This window comes from Liolophura sinensis, chromosome 8 (genome assembly GCF_032854445.1).
Source record: "Liolophura sinensis isolate JHLJ2023 chromosome 8, CUHK_Ljap_v2, whole genome shotgun sequence".
Lineage (NCBI taxonomy): Eukaryota > Metazoa > Mollusca > Polyplacophora > Chitonida > Chitonidae > Liolophura > Liolophura sinensis.
The window spans coordinates 38,675,412-38,695,250 of NC_088302.1; the positions used below are offsets into that span (position 1 = coordinate 38,675,412).

The 19,839-nt window shown below is 37.2% G+C and overlaps 1 protein-coding gene across 5 annotated transcripts in view; it reads right to left on the reverse strand.

Moving 5' to 3' along the window:
• Positions 1-18,725, reverse strand: part of LOC135472271 (thymosin beta-like) — a 32,307-nt gene extending 13,582 nt beyond the window's left edge. For 3 of the 5 annotated variants that reach the window (XM_064751704.1, XM_064751703.1, XM_064751699.1), the window contains exon 1: positions 18,607-18,725. The gene's annotated coding sequence lies outside the window, so the exon portion shown is untranslated. Of the gene's footprint in view, positions 1-4,162; positions 4,307-7,850; positions 7,920-18,606 lie in introns of those variants that run through there. The other 2 variants (XM_064751702.1, XM_064751700.1) reach the window with 2 other exon arrangements.
• Positions 18,726-19,839: the final 1,114 nt, after the last annotated feature.

The window sequence follows — 19,839 nt, forward strand, 5'->3', positions numbered from 1 at the left end:
AGGGTTAACCTGACATGAATTGGAGACAAGTCAACCTGGCGATTTGTCAGAACCCTAACGGAGTTAAACGCTAAAACAATAAGGTATAACATTCACAACTGCCTTTTCGGCTTTGTCATTACCCAGCTCCTGGCTTCATCTGGAGAGTTGTGTTGGCAAACCAACAACGCTGCTAAAAATATCTGCCAGAGGAATGTAGCTGGGATTTTGCAGAATTCTGAAGTTTACTGTAGACGATATGTGATGTCACAGCCATTGTCAGGCATGTGTCACCATAGTGATGTGAAGTCAGGGTAGCAAAGCCCTAAATTGACCACAGCTTCACAGGGTCATATATTATAAAACAATATCTCCATTATTACAGCAATATACAAATTCAGGGAATTTCTGTAAAATATTTGTTAGATTGTATATTCTATTCAAAAATTTCAACAATGATATCTACACTGTGTCATCATACGGAATCATTTATCTATTTTTTTTTAAAAATATCTTAATTTAAATGCCTTTGAAGTGCGAAATTAGAAAGAACAAGAACATCAAGAAGGCTGTCCAGTAAATGAAAAATAAACAGAACATAACATGTCCATGTACTTTGCTGTGTAAACACAATAAACCTTGTTTACACGCAAGAGTACACAAAGCATAGACTGTATCAGACAAAGTGGGAGGATATTCTATATTAAAACCACATCAACAATAACCATCTGTTAAATCGCTTTCAGAGCAAATGAATGCACAATGCACAAATAGTGTTTGATGGTGACAAATACCCTAAATGACCATAAATTTCATCAATGACTAACTTGCCCATTTTTCCTGATTCTGAATGTTCTATTGATTTTAGAAAGGTAGTATTGAAGTTTGCTTGGAACATGGGATAATATTCTAATGGAAAATTTTGAGTTTCAGCACTGAAAATGATGTTTTGAGACATTTATTTGCCTCTTAAAATACAGCTTTGAGGGCGAAATTTGAGGTCAATTAGGGCAACCACTGCAGACAATGTCATATTCTACTGTAAATTGTAGCAGTGGTCTTCAAGATGTGTACATGTATGTTACCAAAAGCAAACACTCATATAATACTTTTCAGTCCACATACATATAACATTACATGTACTTTCAAATAGTACATAGAATATAGATTAAAACAATTTAGTTACTTTCGCCATAAATTAAATGTATGAGGAAACACTTCATCGCATTAATGAAACAATGTCTATGTTATAAATTCTAATCAAGTCTTGCTGAAAGACAGTACTGTGGCAACTGCCGTCACACCACTTACATATATGGCAAATATCATTTACTTATTTATTTGATTGATGTTTTACTCAGTGCTAAAGAGAGTATTTCACTAATAGGACAGTGACTAGCATTATGGTGGGAGCAATTAAATCGAGCTCGGAAACCCACGACCATGTGCAGGTTGCTGAAAGACCTTCGCACTTACAGACAGAGAGGACGCCATAATGAGCTAGACTTGAACTCGTATCGACAGCACTGGTAAGAGGTTCCTGCATAATTCAAATCATGCTGCACTTGCACCTAACCGCTAGGCCATGGCCGACCAAAGTAACTATGACTACTAAATTTACACATCCAGAAACATAAACATTTGCTCCACAAAATTCTGTTTTTTGTTTTTCAAAGAGACATCCCAATTCCTGTAATTTAAGCCTTAATGGTGACAGTCACTGCTGTCATTTGACAGTGCACACTGGTGACACACACAATCTATGCCATGCTGCTGTCCCATGTAAACTAGCAGTAAAATCTGCATTACAGCTTTCACCATCCACTTCCTGTTAGCATGCATCCTGTAGTTTAAAAAGGATTTTCTTATCTCCCTCTTGAATTTAATGCCAATATTAATAGGAGCTATATGAAATGTGCTACCTATCGTCAATGAAATAAATTTACAAGTATCACCCCAAAAAAGTGCTTTTTTAGAAGCAAATATATCATTAAAATACTTGTTCAAAATACTACATTTGGTGCTGAAACTTACATTTTTCCTGTAGGACATCAAGTTACATGCACCTTCCAATCAAACCTCAAAACAACTTAGATTCACATAAAATGAGCAACACAGATAATAGGTATGATTTTTCTTATAGGTTATTTAATCTAGTTTAGCTAATTTTGGGGATAGATATTAGTAGTGTTGAAGGCAGAACACTGCACTTCTTTACCCGCCTGTTAGAAGGTGTGACCTATTTCGTTCATTAGATAGTCTAATACTCACACACACTAACATGCAAATTATACACATAAGGGCATAACTTTATCTGTCGGGGAAAAAAAAAACAAAAAAACAACAAAAAAAACAGGAAGAATTCTGATTACCAGTACATGTCTGACACATCCCGTCATTTAACAGTACCAATATGTGAAAACTTCTCTGTTTTCAGTAACTCTAATACTGAGCTTTTCACTTCCATCAGAAATATGAACACTTAACTAACATCATATATTAATCTAGCATTAAGTAAATTTTAATAATGCTAATCCATGCATGTTTTTTTTTTTTTTTTTTAAACTTTGTGTGATGGATGAAAATAGCCTGAGGCTATAGAAATGCCAAGGAGAGACTACGATGAGCACAGGGGGGAAATAGCTAGAGAATGAGACTGACACAAAAACAATGAGGATAACCTTAGGGATATTGTATTTCATCTAAAGTTTAGCATTTTACAAGTGACATGTTTGGCTTGATCCTGACAGATTCATCTGCCTTATACGACCATTGAAGACTTCTTTGTGAAGTCTGAACAAATTTCTTATCCGAAAAACTTAGGATTTGGCATCAAATGTAGAATTTTAGGGTATTTAAATGCTTCTGAAAGAGCATTTTTACAGGCCAAATTTTAGGTGAAATACAATAATACAACAATCTGAACTGGGTATCACTGTTTAAACAAGCCAGAACATTTGGTAACCTATCTGTAGATAAAAATCTGTCAAATTATGTTATATGGACACTCCAGCTTCTCTACAATGTTTCTTGCTGTTCAATATTAACATTCATGTTCTGACACAATGGGCAATACATGTATACTCTTACCACGTGTGTACATATATGTATATATGTATACATGTACGCACATGGTACACCTCTCCCTCATTTTAACAAGCCTTGTTAAAACATGTTTCAATTAATATAAACATGATCACAAATGTGCATGTTCTCTAATTTTTTTTCGCCAATTTGTTGCACGCATCTAAATTCATTTAGAAATATTGGTCAAGAAAAACCTTCATATTTTGAGCTACATGTAGGTGCTATATTGCCTTTTCACGCATTATCAGGCAAGATTTGTAATATTGGTGCATAGACTGTAAACTGGAATTTGCGTATCACATGGTCTGTCTGGCCTAGAAAAGCCAATAGTGCACCTTAATGCAAATTTTGTACAATCTTTATACTTTACAGGTGTTATTATGTCACTCTTCCATGTATTTATTTATTTATTTGATTGCTGCTTACGCTGTACTCAGGAATATTTATATTTATACGATGGCAGGCGGCATAGTGGGAGGAAACCGGGCAGAGCTTGGGGGAACCCACTGTTCCATGTAAGCTATGTGAGGGAGTGCCTTCCTCATTCAAAGTACATTATATATTATATATTTATATTACATATACGCCACATGTAATCAGTGGCTCACAGATTTCATACACTACCCACCACTTTAAATCACAACTTGGAAGGCAGATTTGCTCTGCAACGGTGTTGTGGATCAGCATTTTAACAGAATTTACACGTCTTTAATTTACATATCTGTAAACATACATTTATGTTTTGGAAGGTGTTATGTATGCACACATCTACACTGACTTGTCACCATGTGATTATACATCTTACAGCTCAGTACATAAAACTTCAACAGAACTGGGTGATAAAGACGTATCTGTATAGCATACTCAGACAAGGTATGTACATGTATGCTCAGCCTGACTGACACTTTAAAGAATGAAATTCTGTGTAAATTATCAAGTGTACAAATTATCAAGTGTACAAACTATCATGTGCACAAATATCAACTTACTTAACTTATCACTGTCAGTTATTCAAAGACTTCTTTCACCACAACCTAAAAGGTTGGTAGAAGTAAACTTGTGTAGTTGATACACACGTACAAATGTATATACGAACCCGTTAAGTCAGTCTGTGTTAATCCAGTCGGAACACCAGCTAAAGATGTACTGATGGCTAAAATGTGCACCAAAGTGAGCAAAAACAGGTACACAGTAGGTGTGTGTCTATGAGCAACTCAGACCTAAATATATAATCCACACAAGTCAGAGTTGAAAAAGGCTGGTAAAGAATCTATATTTATCCGTATTCTCACACAAACTACGTATGTTAAAAAGAATCATTGGAATAAGAAACAGGGAAAGCAACCCTCGCCCCCCTCAAAAAAAGATATATATCTTCCACAATGAGAATACCTTCAATCCCAAAAATAGTTTTTCATCACACTTTTTTTTGTAAGGAGGTGATGTCATTGCTTTTAATGTCTTCTGATTCACGCAGGTACTAGCAGAAAAAATGATTATGCTCTTTGTGTGTTTCCATGTTTATTACACACTAATTTGAGAAAACACTGGTAAAAATGATAGGGTAAAAGATTTTTGATCAATGACCAAATGACTTCTGGGCAGCAGAGCATGATTAATGTATTCACATGTAGAGACTGTCGTGTTGTTGATGTTATATGTCTATGACATGATGAAATTAGGCATCATTAAGCTTGAATAAATACGGAAGAACAATCTATTTATACTGATAGTCAGCAAATTATAGTAGTGAGTGACAGCAGAATGAACAAGTGTAACAAGGAAGTATATAGACCCCGAACCACAATTATACATGTAGCTAGGAATGAATCTCACATCCACCAATAGTTTTTCTAGTTTTAATACAGCCATCTTTTATATGGTGGGGGAGTTTTTCTACTAACAGGATATTACACTTCTGCAAAAAAGATCTAAGGCCCTTACTATACCCAAAAGTGGTATGTAAAAATGGGCTTTCAGAAGTACATAAAGGCCTTAAAATGATACCCCTGATAAACTTTCCTGATAAGAAATTAATCAACTTCACCCAAAACTCTTAAGTGATCCTGTAAGGTGGATGAATCAATCAGAATCAAAATAAATGTGTTCCTTGAAAAATGCTACATGTAGGAGAAATACAGTCAGGAATTATTTGTAATGTCCTTGATTATGCACTTTTATGTATATATGTCCATGATTTAATGTTGTTGGGGTTCTAGAACAAGTCTGGTAATTGGCACAATGGTGACACTTTACATAATTTGATTTCTAAGTAGAGTATATGGTGGTCCTATATGTACACGTTGTAATAGCTCCACATAAAATGGGTGGATGAGGAAGGGGGTGGGGTGGGTGGTTAGAAGAGGAAGGGGTTGGGGTGGGTGGTTGGAAGAAAAAGGGGGTGGGGTGGGTGGGTAGAAGAGGAAGGGGATGAGGTGGATGGGTGGAAGAAAAAGGAGATGGGGTGGATAGGTGTAAGAGGTATTTGTTTATTTATTTATTTGATTTGTGGTTTACGCCGTACTCAAGAATATTTCACTTATACGATGGCGGCCAGCATTATGGTGGGTGGAAACCGGGTAGAGCCTGGGGGAACCCACAAACATCCGCAGGTTGCTAACAGACCTTCCCACGTACGGCCGCAGAGGAAGCCAGCATGAGCTGGACTTGAACTCACAGCGACCGCATTGGTGAGAGACTCCTGGGTCATTACGCTGCGCTACTGCGCTAACCAACTGAGCAGGTGTAAGAGGAAGAGTGTGGGTTGGTGTAAGAGGAAGGGGATGGGGTGGATGGGTGTAACAGGAAGGGGGTGGGGTGGGTGGTTGAAAGAGGACGGGGATGAGGTGGGTGGGTGCAAGAGAATTTAAACACTATCAGGATGGATGGGAGAGGAAGGGGTCACGGTATGTGAAGAGTTAAGGTATAGCAGGTCATATATGTATACTAAGAAAACTTGCCGTTCCACGAACAAGCTTGCAAACCTGTATTTTTTACATCGCACATACATATACATAATACACCAGTTTGATATGTACACATAAGCTACATGTATGAGTATTATTCATATATATCTGCATGCATTTACATGTACACACATAGTAACATAATGTATTACATGTGTTGTCGTGCCAGGCTAATCTATTCTGTACACGTAACATACATTCACACTGTATGTATCTATTAGTATGAGAACACTTATGTGCATGTATGTTTAAGTCCTTGAAAATCTGACAAGTAACTTCATCCCTGCAGGGTAGGTCACATATTGTTGAGGATCAAACAATACATGCTCTGACCTGTAACATTGTTTTTTGATTGATGCAAACTTCGGGCTCAACTGACAAAATTTCAACCATGGCATGATGACCTCCCTTTACTACCGATAGGTCTACATGCGCATGTACAGTACACAGGCTCCAGCCATAAATTTAGCCACAATTTTATATCTGTCTCATTTCCATTTTTCTCCTATTATTCCTATCTGTCCTGTGGGGCACTGACACCCCCCCCCCCCCCCCCCCCCCCCAAACCTACATGTATGGCTGCAGCTTTATTTGTAGGTGAAGTTTGATTATTATACTCAGGATTATTTCATTTACAGGACGACGGGTATTCAAAGTCCAATTATCAGAGTGAATGGGGAATACTGGTTGGAATAGGATGTTGTGGGACCCAATATACATTATAATACATGAAGCTGAGTAGAGCTGCCAACAACTGCTCTTTATCTATAGATGGCAGCTGGTAATAGTGAGGGTAGGGTCACTAAGCCTTACAGGGGTCAGGGATCAGAGGTCAGGCCATGCACTGCCAGGAAAAGAGAATAGAAGCAGGCAGTGTTCTCTGACATAGGACAGATGGTGACAAAAACACAATAGAGAGAGTGAGAGCCAGGCAGAGGACTGGGTTACAACAAAATATGCAGGTTTGAACACTGCATGCAGAGTGAATGTCTGTACCAGGATGCCACTGTATAAAAAATATAATTTTTATATCTGCTACTACATATTAGACTGCACAGACCCCACGCTCCTTCAATAGGGTGCTCTTTTTATATTGAGCCCAACCCACTATACAACACTGTAAATGTTTACTTTTAGGGTATCAGCATTTAAAATTATAATCTTGAAGAACTTATACAACCATGATACACTGCAATAATAATACAGTAGATTGGAAATCTCTCTTTGTCCTTCTTCATATACCAGTACATGTATTTAGCAGAACAAGTATAAAGTAAAATTGTCTGCCAGCAACTTGCGGATGGAAGTAGGTTTCCCTCTCTGCCAGGTTTCCTCTCACCATAATGCTGGCTACCGTCGTATGAGTGAAATATTCTAGAGTACGGTGTAAAACACCAATCAAATAAATAAAGTAAAATAGCCTGCCAGCAACTTGCGGATTTTCATGGGTTTACCCTTCTGCTCGGTTTCCTCCCACAATAATGCTGGCTGCCGTTTTATGAGTGAAATATTCTAGAGTACGCATAAAACACCAATCAAATAAATAAATAAATAAATGACATAAATAAAGTAAAATACAGGACTCCTAACATTATCTAGTCCAGATCTATCCAGCAACTCTTCATCGTAACAAACGTGCAGTCTTAACAGGTGCTCTCACAAAGCCAGATTTACCTGACTACCTGTATGTACACAGAAGTTAATCTCAAGCCAGACCTATGGTTCAATTTGAAACATGTTTTGGTTCAATTTGAACCATGTTTGCAAAATGCACTCTATAGAAAGAAAAGTTAACAGAGTCCACTGAGCAATACTTACTTGCTGTTTGTCTGTGTGTAGAGGAAGTCAGAGGGTTAGTGTGACCCTGATTATAGCTACAGGCTATATCCACTCCCCCCTGTCAACTAACTAACTAATCACATGGTGGATCACTAAACATCAGACTCTGACAGTTCACCCCGCCCCCCAACCAGTCCTGATGCAACACAGGCTTTAAATATTCAAGCCAGTTTGTCAGGCTTTAAATTTTGTACATATATATAAATTCATTGCAAAATTACCCTTTTCACAATAAAATGTTTCAAGTCAGAGGAAAGTTGAAATAGCTGGACAATCCTAACACGCATCTATAGGTCAAACTGAACTTGAAATTATTTGATTTGTTTATAGATCGCCTGAGAAGTGACAACATGCCCAAGTGTCTACATGCATGTATGCGCAAAGAGCTAGGCTGGTGTTGAGGGTACACCCAGTAAATGTACAATTATAAAATGGAGCCCACTGTTATACATGTAATAGGTTATAATGTGTGTCTATTACTTCAGTGAATCCAGGCTATGTCCACTTACAACTAGATATACAATACATGGTATATATACAATATGTATACTTGTATAACTACATGTACACAGGGACGATACAGTTTGTCTCAGATTTCTAACTTTTAATGCTATTTTACCGTATCAATCTGTGTATCAACTACACGTAGTGCCTTATATACATATATCCCTTTATCTCTCCACTCTCAACTCCTCAGATGACATTGTAAGAGAAGACAATGCTTCTAAAAGTACAGGTACATGCAGCTTCCATGTACCCTGCCTCTACACCTACTTTTAGTGTCCTTCCACTTATTCCACTTTTCCCTTCCACCAAGGGCTTCTTCCACTTATTTACGTTTTGTTGACCTACATGTAAGCATGCACTACAGATGTATTTTATAAACTAAACATTAAAGTGATCTTAAACGTAACATTCTATAACATACTGAAATATGCAGAAATCAATTCCTGAAATTATTAGGGTGCATCAATCAAGTGACAACTCTTTCTGTATTGTTACTATAGTTTTGTCCGAGGCAAACACAAATCTATGCTGCACATGGACAACAGCTAAATGGGAATATCTACATGTATGAGCACTGTTTCCTTCTGTTTGTTTCTTTCTTAAGTTTAAGGTAGCTTTCAACATTATTTCAGCCCTACTACAATAGTATTTTCTTGTAAGAGGCAGGACTCAATGTCGACATATTAACATAGTGCTCCCTCACTGGAACGCCATGCTGAAGACACTACAACAACGCTTCACCAAATAACATTATACTGACAGTGCAGACCAGTGGTTGGGCTAATCCTCTTAAACTGAGCACCGAAGTACATGTAGTACCAGGATTACTGATGTTAAAGTCTTACTTAGGACTGGATTCAGAAATGAATCCAGCATCTACCACTTACGAGGCAGGCGAGGGCCTCCGTGGCTCAGTCGGTTAGCGTGCTAGCGCAGCGTAATGACCCAGGAGCCTCTCACCAATGCGGTCGCTGTGAGTTCAAGTCCAGCTCATGCTGGCTTCCTCTCCGGCTGTAAGTGGGTTTCCCCCGGGCTCTGCGCGGTTTCCACCCACCATAATGCTGGCCGCCGTCGTATAAGTGAAATATTCTTGAGTACGGCGTAAAACACCAATCAAATAAATAAATACGAGGCAGGCACAATCTACACATAACTGGATTCCTTTTTCATTCACACATCAGCATGTTTAAAGAAATACTAATGTGATCCCTACTTTCTTTGGAATTCTGCAAGCACATGTAAATGTATGCTGTACTAATAATTACATGGTTACCCAGTGACAGGACACTGAACTATATGGTGTCAGTCAGCCAAGAGGGTTACGTACACCATATAGTTCCGTATCCTGTCAACATACAATAAATTTACCATGTAGAAGACCCATCAGATCAGCTCAGAACACTGATGTACATGTATAGGCAAATTGTTTCTGTGATATGATAATTTTTTTCACAACCAAACAAAGAGAGATAACCCAGTCAGCAGACACATACAAGGATTTACATGTGACTGTTGCTATCCAGTGAAAGCCGATTTTATCTGATATCTGACAATGCATGTACCTGAACATACTGTAAGGTCAAAAGCCCATGGTCATATGACAAGTTAGCGTCTGTATGCCCAGCCAATAAAAAAGAAGGCTTCTAAGTGGTACAATATTTACATGTATCAATGGGTAGTACACACATCTATAGATGTACAAGTGGGCACATGAAGCCTAATGTCCAAGTGACTCAAGCCAACAGCACACCAAGTGACCATAAAATCTTACTACAAGACAATAAACATCCCAAACTACTTGTATACTACGCAAGCATATTTCTTGAAATATACCGAAATCTGAACAAGCTGTAAAGGTTGTGCAAAAATGCTCAATTAAGGACAAAATCCTGACACTCATGGCTTAGCACAGGATATAAAACCTTACAATCTGAAAGACAATGATTTAGGGTCCTCACACAGCCCCACAAATCAATGCTTTACCTGAGGATGTATCTATATTCAGAAACCTCGAATGACACTGCCCAAAGAACCATTTCATTTCATTATTCTGAGACATTTTCAAAACAATACACACACATAATCCATCTTTCATCTCCATATACAGTGTACTTATGTAAGGTCATCATAACATCACTTAAACCAAATCATCACTTAAACAAAGTCTCTATAAATTCATGCAAGGGGAAGTAATTGTATTTATATGGAGAAATTCTGCAATGTATGCACAATTCTGAAGTTTCATTTATTAAGTATAATCATCTTGTGTTTGTAGGTGAACACAAAATCTTCAATTTTTAATGCTTACATGTATATGCACAGTGCACTTGAGAATATGTAACTTGTATTCTGAAGTTAAACAAACAAATTTTCTACTTGGCCTGTAACATAAATTCCTGCAATTTTAACCGTTCACTTCACCACATTGCACAGCAGGGAAATAATCCACAGAATCATGACCTCAATTAACTCCATATCTTCAGCCGGCTCTACCACTTTAACTATGTGTTTTTCACCAGTTTACAAGTTTATATGCACCATTAACAGAATGCCTTGACACAGACGGTAAATCACTGCCACGTAGTATTTTGTTACAGCCCCAGGCAAGTTATGTTCCACCACACATACTAAATATACAATGTATTTCAGAAAACTGACACATATGCACATAAACATTGATCTCCTGATTAAGGTGTTGAAATAGGTCAAAAAGGAGAAGTCAAGACCAACATTTAATTGCTTGTGTTATGTAAAAGTTTAATTTCATATTGATTTATTGCAATACATTGTATTTATTTATTTATTTATTTATTTGACTGGTGTTTTATGCCCTACTCAAGAATATATCACTTATACAATGGTGGCCAGCATTATGGTGGAAGGAAAGCGAGCAGAGCCCGCAGGAAACCCACGACCATCTGCAGGTTGCAGGCAGACCTTTCCACGTATGACCGGAATGGAAGCCAGCATGAGTTGAACTCACATTGGTGGGAGGCTCCTCTAAGTTCTGTAACTGTACAGATCATTATTCACTTTATACTTGGAAGTACTGCAAATGACCTAAGTTTTTGCTCAAATTTACATATTTACAAGCAAATAAATGTAATAAAATATTTGATAATTTCTGTGCCGAAACTCACATTTTATCACCTACCTTCCAAACACACCTCAAAACACCTCCCTTTCATAATTCCCCACTCTCACGCCAGCATCTTTGATGTGCCGGATGAGAGGGATTCTTTTAGCAAACAAGGTCTTGTGGCGTCAAACCCACCCAGGATTGTTCCATACCATGGAACTTGATTATACATATTATGTTGAACCATCAAAGAGTCTTATGTTGATACATAACCATATATGGATGTACCAGGATGTGGTTCTTCCCTCCCTGGTTTCTGACCACAGAGGATTGGTTTCAAAAGACGGCGGCTGTGTGTGGTCCATGGGTTTTATAACCCGGGACTACTTTCTTTGAAGATCACGTGCACGCTGACCGCTTGATAATTATGCAATGTGACCCCGAAAGGACAAAGCTATGCATAAAAGAATCAGGAAAAGTAAGCAGTCATGGGTAAAATTTTAGGTCATTATGACATTTACAGTATAAGGTTCATATATTTAAAGCTAACTTTAACGGTCACATATTAGCATAAATCAAATTAATATTTTACCGTGTAGGCCCATCAGTTGGAAAGTGAATTAGGTAATATTGGCACTAAGCCACATCATAAGCATGTATCATTTAGCAAATCTAAAATATCTGTCATTTACAGGGTCAAAATCAAGTACAAATTGTTGCTGTCCAATATTACCAGTGTCTTCTGAAATCTGCTGATGCTCGATATTAGCTAGTCCTTCATTTAAATAACGGAAAATATTGTTAAACTGTTCTACAATTTATTTTTATCTACATCAACAATATCTAGCAGAAGCCATATTGTAGAGGATTGTTCATAAATGTGGCTAGGGTCAGTTGTAATTGATAGTTGTACCAGTGTTTGTTTAACAACTCTACTAACTGTACCAAAATTCCACTGGCCTCTGATTCACTCAGTCTGACAAGCTGAATGAATTTTGATCCCTGCGTGTTAGATTAAAAGTAAAGACTTCACTTCATGTTAAATTTTATCTATTTAAAAACAATATTAAGCATACTAACAATATTAATTACACTTTGCCATGCTCTGTTACTTGTCTGCTCTCCATGACCCTTTCAACACTAGCGCCCTACATGGTACATTGGGAGTAGTAGCCATTATTCTGACATCACAGAAAGTCAACACACTAATTTAGAAACCAAAGTAATACTTTTACATATACAAAAAAAGTCTACACTGATGCAAAAACCTGAAAATCTCTTTAAAACATGAAACAGGCTTCTTCAATGTTTAAACGTCCTCTTAAGAATAACAAAATGACAGTGTCAAAACCTAGTAAATTTTCCTCTCCTGACAAAAAATTATTACATCCTGTAAGAAATAAAATATGCTCTGCCATCATAAATAGTTGTTTCATGAGCAGAAGAAATTTTTATCCAAGGTTGTCTGAGAATATAAAAATAAATCTTCTAAGCTGTGGGAATGTGCACTGTCCCATCAAATCGTTCCTGTTGAAGGCACATAAACAGAATTAGAAAGCTTCAAAAAACAGAAAAATCATAAAAATCTCAAGACTGAACAAGGAAAAAAGCCGGATTTTCAGATTTTTTCTTCAATTTTGAGATTTTTTCCTGTCAGCTCGCCTGTTAAACACGAAATAAAGTTGGTGTTGCCTTATACCAGACCTGACCCTCCTCTAACCACACTGCACTTGTCTCCAAAATGGTTGTCCTGGGATGCTAATATGGGTCGAGCTTACTGAAGTAGTTGATGATGCTGTAACCAGGCTAGTTAGTGAGGAATGTCAAGGTGCTGTTTACATAAGCCATGCCTCTATCTATATCTGACATTTCAACACTGATAACTAAGGCAGTGTGAATATGCTCTTCCTGTACAGTGGATAAGCTTTAGGAGATATCTGCCTTCACACACATGCTACAAATCTTCCAGGGCATGTACATGTATGGTCTGACAGTAACTAGTGCACCATTAAAGATGCATGGAACACAAAAACCAAAAAATATACATGTATAGCAAATATGCACGTAGTGGTTCACTTCTGTTTCAGTGTTACACCATTACCAATAAAAACCTGTTCTGGTTATACCAATACTGGGAACTGTTCAATAATATCATTGGCCATTAATTACAAATGTTACAAAGTATTGATTTTATTCAAGGATTTGGTGACAATGCTTCCAGGGCATTGATCAATGAGGTCAGTACAGCAAATGTCATCTAAACAATAAGGCCAACTACAGGCCTTTCATTGTTTCCCCTTATGCAATTTTATCACACACAACATTTGATCTTAATTGCACTTGTTTTTTCAACATTTCCTTGTTTTTGTGTAGCTTGCAGCTTCCTCCACAAAAATATTACTTTACTGTCTTGTTTGTAGCCTGTTTCCTAAAACATACAATGAAGCTAATATTCCCTATGCAGATCCTTCTTAACAGAACCTCATGGTGTGATAGAGTATAATGAAAACAGACAGCCAGCCTGCTGGCATTTTTTAGAAAAAAAACAAAACCCCACAAGTTTCAATGGCCTAAACAGATAGCGTAACTGCAAAGACATACGAAACATCAGGTTTGACAAAGGTACTCTGGATTATTAAATGCCAACAGTTTATTAAAGATTGGAGCAATCTTGTGGCCTCAGACATGAGTAACTTTATTAAGTGACCAATCTGATCATCACAAGGGCTTCAGCGTTGTTCTTATCATGACAATAATGACTTCTGGTTTTGGAAAGCCATGAACAGGTACATCCTGTGGATACACCTTATCTATTTCATGAATACCCTGAACTTTTCTGCAAAAGCAATTAATGTTGGTTGCTCAGAGCGTAACATATTTGTATGTATCTGGACAAACATGTTCCAAACCACATCACATGTTGCCTATCACACTGAAGGATAATTCTGTTGGATTTGTTTATTTATTTCATTAGTGTTTTACGCCATACTCAAGAATATTTCACTTATACGATGGCGGTCAGCATTATGTTGGGAGGAAACCAGGGCAAAATCCATGACCATCCGCAGGTTGCTGCAGACCTTTCCACTAATTGAGTTGGAGATAAGCACTAATTATACAGCACTTTTGCACTATCTGAAGTGTTACATGTAACTGTATGGGACACACCCCCACACACCATGAATCGGGTACCTCCACAGGAACACCTGTAATCAGATTGTCACGTGCGAAGCCCTTTACACCTGGTTAAAGGTCACCTTCATAACACACAGACCTGTGCCTTGACGGATTAACGTACCAGAATTAATTCATGCAGTTTACACTGACTCATGCACCCGTCTCATTAGCTATTCCATAATTAATACCTACATGTAGGATTTATACACATGCATATGCAATTTTAATAGGTACTATATGTTATCTGCTGAGATGGTATGATGTTTGTATACTACTGTAATTCTTCAACCTTTTTGCATGTTTGCTACGTGTTTAGGCATTATTCTGTGCAGACTGATAAAATCATACTTTTTGTGCAGCCTTGAAACTTGCCAATCCAACCAATTTGGTTTTGCCTTCTGAATTAAATTAAAAATGCGCATAAGTTGCACTGAAAGTTAGATTTCAAATGCGAATACGTTGAGGAAATAGGGTACATGAAGCTTGTCTGTTATAACACTGCAATACTTGCATACTACATGGATGAATGAATGAATGATTATGGCTTAACACCACCTCGGTTACACTTCAGCCACATCATGGCAATAGACCAACAGGACATTTTAAATAAGCTCCAAAAGCCTGACTGTTCTTAATTAAAAAACTTTTTACAGGCCTCAAATAGCAGTTCTAAAATATTTAAGGTCAAAGTGGCAAATTTATCAAGCATGAATTTAATTTGCGCACTTGGTGAATATATGAATAATGCATATTTAAATTGGAGATCGCAATTAAATGACTGTATTGGTATGCATCTCAAATGACAATTACTCAGAAGTGGAGGCTTAATCACTGCATGTATGCACCTGTCATGTAGTGATGTATTGTGCACTTCATAATATATTTAAGTGCCATTTTTAAAAAGAGAAGAAGTAAATTTTATTTGGACTTATGTGTACATGTACACTACACTTTTAAAACACACTGAACATCTGGTGCCTAAGCTGTTTCATAATTAATACGCTTTCTTACTTTCCACAACTTATTATTGGTTTTGTCCAAACATTTTAATACTTTTCTATCAAGGAATACCGGCAACTTCAACAATGACACACATGTACCTTATTATAAAACAGACTACTGAATGAAGTTACAACTATTCAAGCAATAGAGAACAAAATTTATTTCTCTTTTTGATTTTTTATGAAGTTCAGCTGCACGGTTAGTTTCCAGTGTCCAGCTAAGCAGTAGCTCCTGAATACCTATAACACGGAGACCAGTTAGTGCATGAAGTAACACAAGGACCATTCAGGAAAGAGATAATGGTATCTACAGGAAACACCATTAAGTTTAGTCATCTGGGTCATAGCTTTACCCGGACTATATATGTAAGTCTGTGTCAATACTAGGGTAAACTCATAAAAAAGCTGGACACGGCATTGCTTATGGATTTACAACTTCTTGGTTTATTGTCACGACTTTTCGATGCAGATACTAACATCATCATCCGCTTCGAAATGTCGTGACAATAAAACAAAGTTGTAAATCCATAAGCAATGCTTTGTCCTGTGTACTGCTGTGCCAACGTCTAAATGTCACTAAAACAAAACCTGATACATCTGCAAAAAAATTGTTAGTGAAATATGAGAAATTCTTATTGCTTTCTGTAGCTACCTGTACAGTTGTAAAAAAATATGTATAAGAAAATAAAATTGCTGTGTATGCCCTAAAAATTTGTCCAACAAAATGCATTTTTGTTGGACGCCATAAAATATTACTTATGGTGCTATACCTTTCATTTTTCCAGTAGTTCACAATACCTTGCAAGTTTACAAACAAACCTCAAAACACCACTGTCATAATCAGGTAAAATAAGTACTTTAGCCATGGATGACATTTTAGGCGATATATATGAAGATCATTTCTCCTTCATCCTAATTTTGTACTGTGGGTGCTTTAATCTTGACGCATTAATTGTTTTGGTGACTGATTCATCAACTACACACTTTACTTGAGACAATATAGGCCCACTTTGCTGATGATAGAGATCTGACCAGACACAATCAGGGGGTCATTTTGACATGTTTAAATATGCACATATATTACTACATGTAACAAGTCAAAGGTCACGGAACACACTATAGGCATTGTTACAGGTCATGCATTGTAATATATCTTAGCCATATATATACAATGTATGTAGTTTAAATGATTTGTCTCCTGTTGTTTTTAAAACAGATGCTCTCACAGGCATTAATACTAACAAAATCGCAAAAATTACAACAAACTGAATTTATGTAAAGTTTAATGGAAAGTTGCTATATAATTTACTTTTACATTACACAAATAACTCTGGTCACAAATTTCCTGTAACAAGCACACCTTTACTTAATAACAGACCATCCAAGTTTCCCATTAATACTAGGCTAGGTTTAGAATAACACAAGTTACGTTACTGCCCAATAATTTACAGAGGTGTGGTTGTTTCTCAATGCAATACGAGTTTGTCGGTCCCTAAATGCAGCACATCTACACAACGGTATATACATGTGCAACGTTTTGAAAACAATACAGTATGTACTGCACAGTTATCGGCATTGTCTCTCTAATACATAGATACATGTGTGCCAATCTTTAAATGTACACTGAAATTAATCAGCAGAGTAAGACAATGGCCTGAAAAAAAAAAAAAAAGAAAAAAGATGGACGAATCCAGGGCAGTTCTAACCTTATAAATAACCGACATTTTCTAAAATAAACAACCAAACCTCCCAGCCCCAAATTTAGACATTACTCATCTATTTTCAGAGAGTTTCATGTAATGATATGTTCATTCAACTGAGCATATGTGTACCTGTATATACTAAGACCATGGAGTGAAAGGCGATACATTTTGTCAGGTAGAGTTGTCTTGCAAAAGATCAACAGTTGATGAAGTGAATGTTATACTGGAAAGTTTAAACAAGGCCATCATGCTCATTTCAGCATCTGTCACATTTTAACAAAATATGTCCTCACATAAAACAAATATATTCAGTTTGGTGCAACTGCTGCGACTTCACCTGTACTCTATCAACTGCTCGGTGTCATCATTTCTTGTAGACGACAAAATCAACAGACAGATCACATCTGTTCAAAACAATGCACCCTTAACCATCCAGCGAGTTAATTTCATCCATCACTACCAGTTTCAAATATACAGAATTATTATCTGGACATCACTAAACCGTAAACAACAGCAAAACATATCCCTCGAAGCAGTTTATCAATGTGCATCTAAATTTTACGGTTAACATGAACTCACTGGATGCAGTGGTATGCAATGACAGAGTTCTTACATGTTCTCATCAACTACATGTATGCCAGCTTGAAAGAAGCATGTCTGAGACTGTGGCCTGCTGCATGTGAGAAGTCACCAGTGTGTTGTTCCATTCAGACACAGCAAACTTTTCCATCTGTGTGTGTGTGTGTATCTTTGCCAGTGTGAATTGCCTTGTCTCACATGGGGTGAGATATCCCCACTGCCTATATATGGTATAGGGGTACATTGTGTTCAGTTACTGTACACGGCGCAATATGCGTACATATGCGTCGATCAATCATGTCAAGCGAAAGTTCAAATGAAGTCTACAAGTTCTGTGCTCCATCTTCCCTACCCTACATCAACGATCACCACCTGCCTTACACCCTCATCTGTGTTGTCGAACCACAAATATGCAGAAAGGGGTACAAAAAGCAGAGGTTGATTAAATGATGAGATCGCATCAAAGTGGTGATAGCTGAGGCCAAGCGAGAGTTGTAATATGGGGGACATCGTCTAATCAAAGAAACCCGCCTTTGCGGGAATGCAACATTTCGTCTTGGAAATTTACTCTATCGTCTAAACCGCAAAATCTCCTAAATTAAAACATCACTAAGACATGCAGTTTTAAACCTCCGCTGTAACTGAAGAGACAAAGCTAGAGTAAATCACAAATGATGTATTCTGCTTACCGAGCGGGAGATCGTACGTACGTCTGTAGAGTTCGCCTGCACACTGTTTACTGACTGCCATATGTAGGTGTGGCGGGCTGACCCCGGTCTATTGCCCATATATGGACCGTCTGTATAACTCAACCTTCCCGCTGCTGCTATGTATGGCCATGTTGAAAGTCAATCGCGAGCTGTTCAAAGATCATTCATATATATTTCCATTTCCGGTCATCTCCACGTTCTGTCACTGGCGAATACTCATAGACAGTCGTATCGACAGTGACGCATGTAATATGTACATAAAAAAAACGCATAAAATTTCACTTAATTAGCCTGACGGTGAAGTTCGGGCGTTTTACAGCGGTATTCTCGTATATATATTTATATATGAGAATACGGCTGTATCTGTATATTCTTTGTGTGTGTTTGTGTGTGTCGGTGCATAAAATAAACAACGTTCATTTCTACAGAAAATAATATGATAAATATTTGGTTTTATAATTATATTGATTAATTACACAGCCCAGGGACTACCAAGTAAGCCCCGAGATGAAGCTCTGGCTTTTCAGATTGTCGTATGAAATAGACTACATTTGGAAACTAAAATTATAAGTTGTCCTATGAGTTTTGGAAGGCCATGATTCAACAACATTCTTGTGCATAAAATATTTGGCCTAATAATACATAGGTGAACAACCAATTTTGTCGGGGGAAACACGTATCTATAGATGTTCATTTATATGCTCCACTGTATACCCAAAATAAAATTTCTAAAGAGCCGATGGCTATTTCGCGATACGGCATAATACTTTATTTTTCGTTTTAAATGTACAAAATTGCAACAATATTAAATCAATTAATTTAATTTGTTCGGGGTTCCACACTATGTTGAAAGGCAGTCAGCTTATCGATCAGAGACCTATTTTCAAAATACTCTGATCGCATTTTTGCCCCGATCATAATAATAATAATAATAATGTATTATTAAAGCTAATAATGTATGACGTCACACAGTAGCCGGCACTGGTTCCGATGGGAACGAATCTGTAGGACATGCCATTCGATAACCTACTCTCACAAATTATATCGTCCCCCATAACTGTGCTAGACAGACGTTCTTGTCGATTGTAAGAATGTATAGGCCTAGGGCCTATATCACTTTTTAAAATCTGTCGAAGGTATATAAGATATCAACAAAATTTATATTAAATTCAGTTTTTTTTCATGTGAATATAGTGGTTTGTAAGTACATGC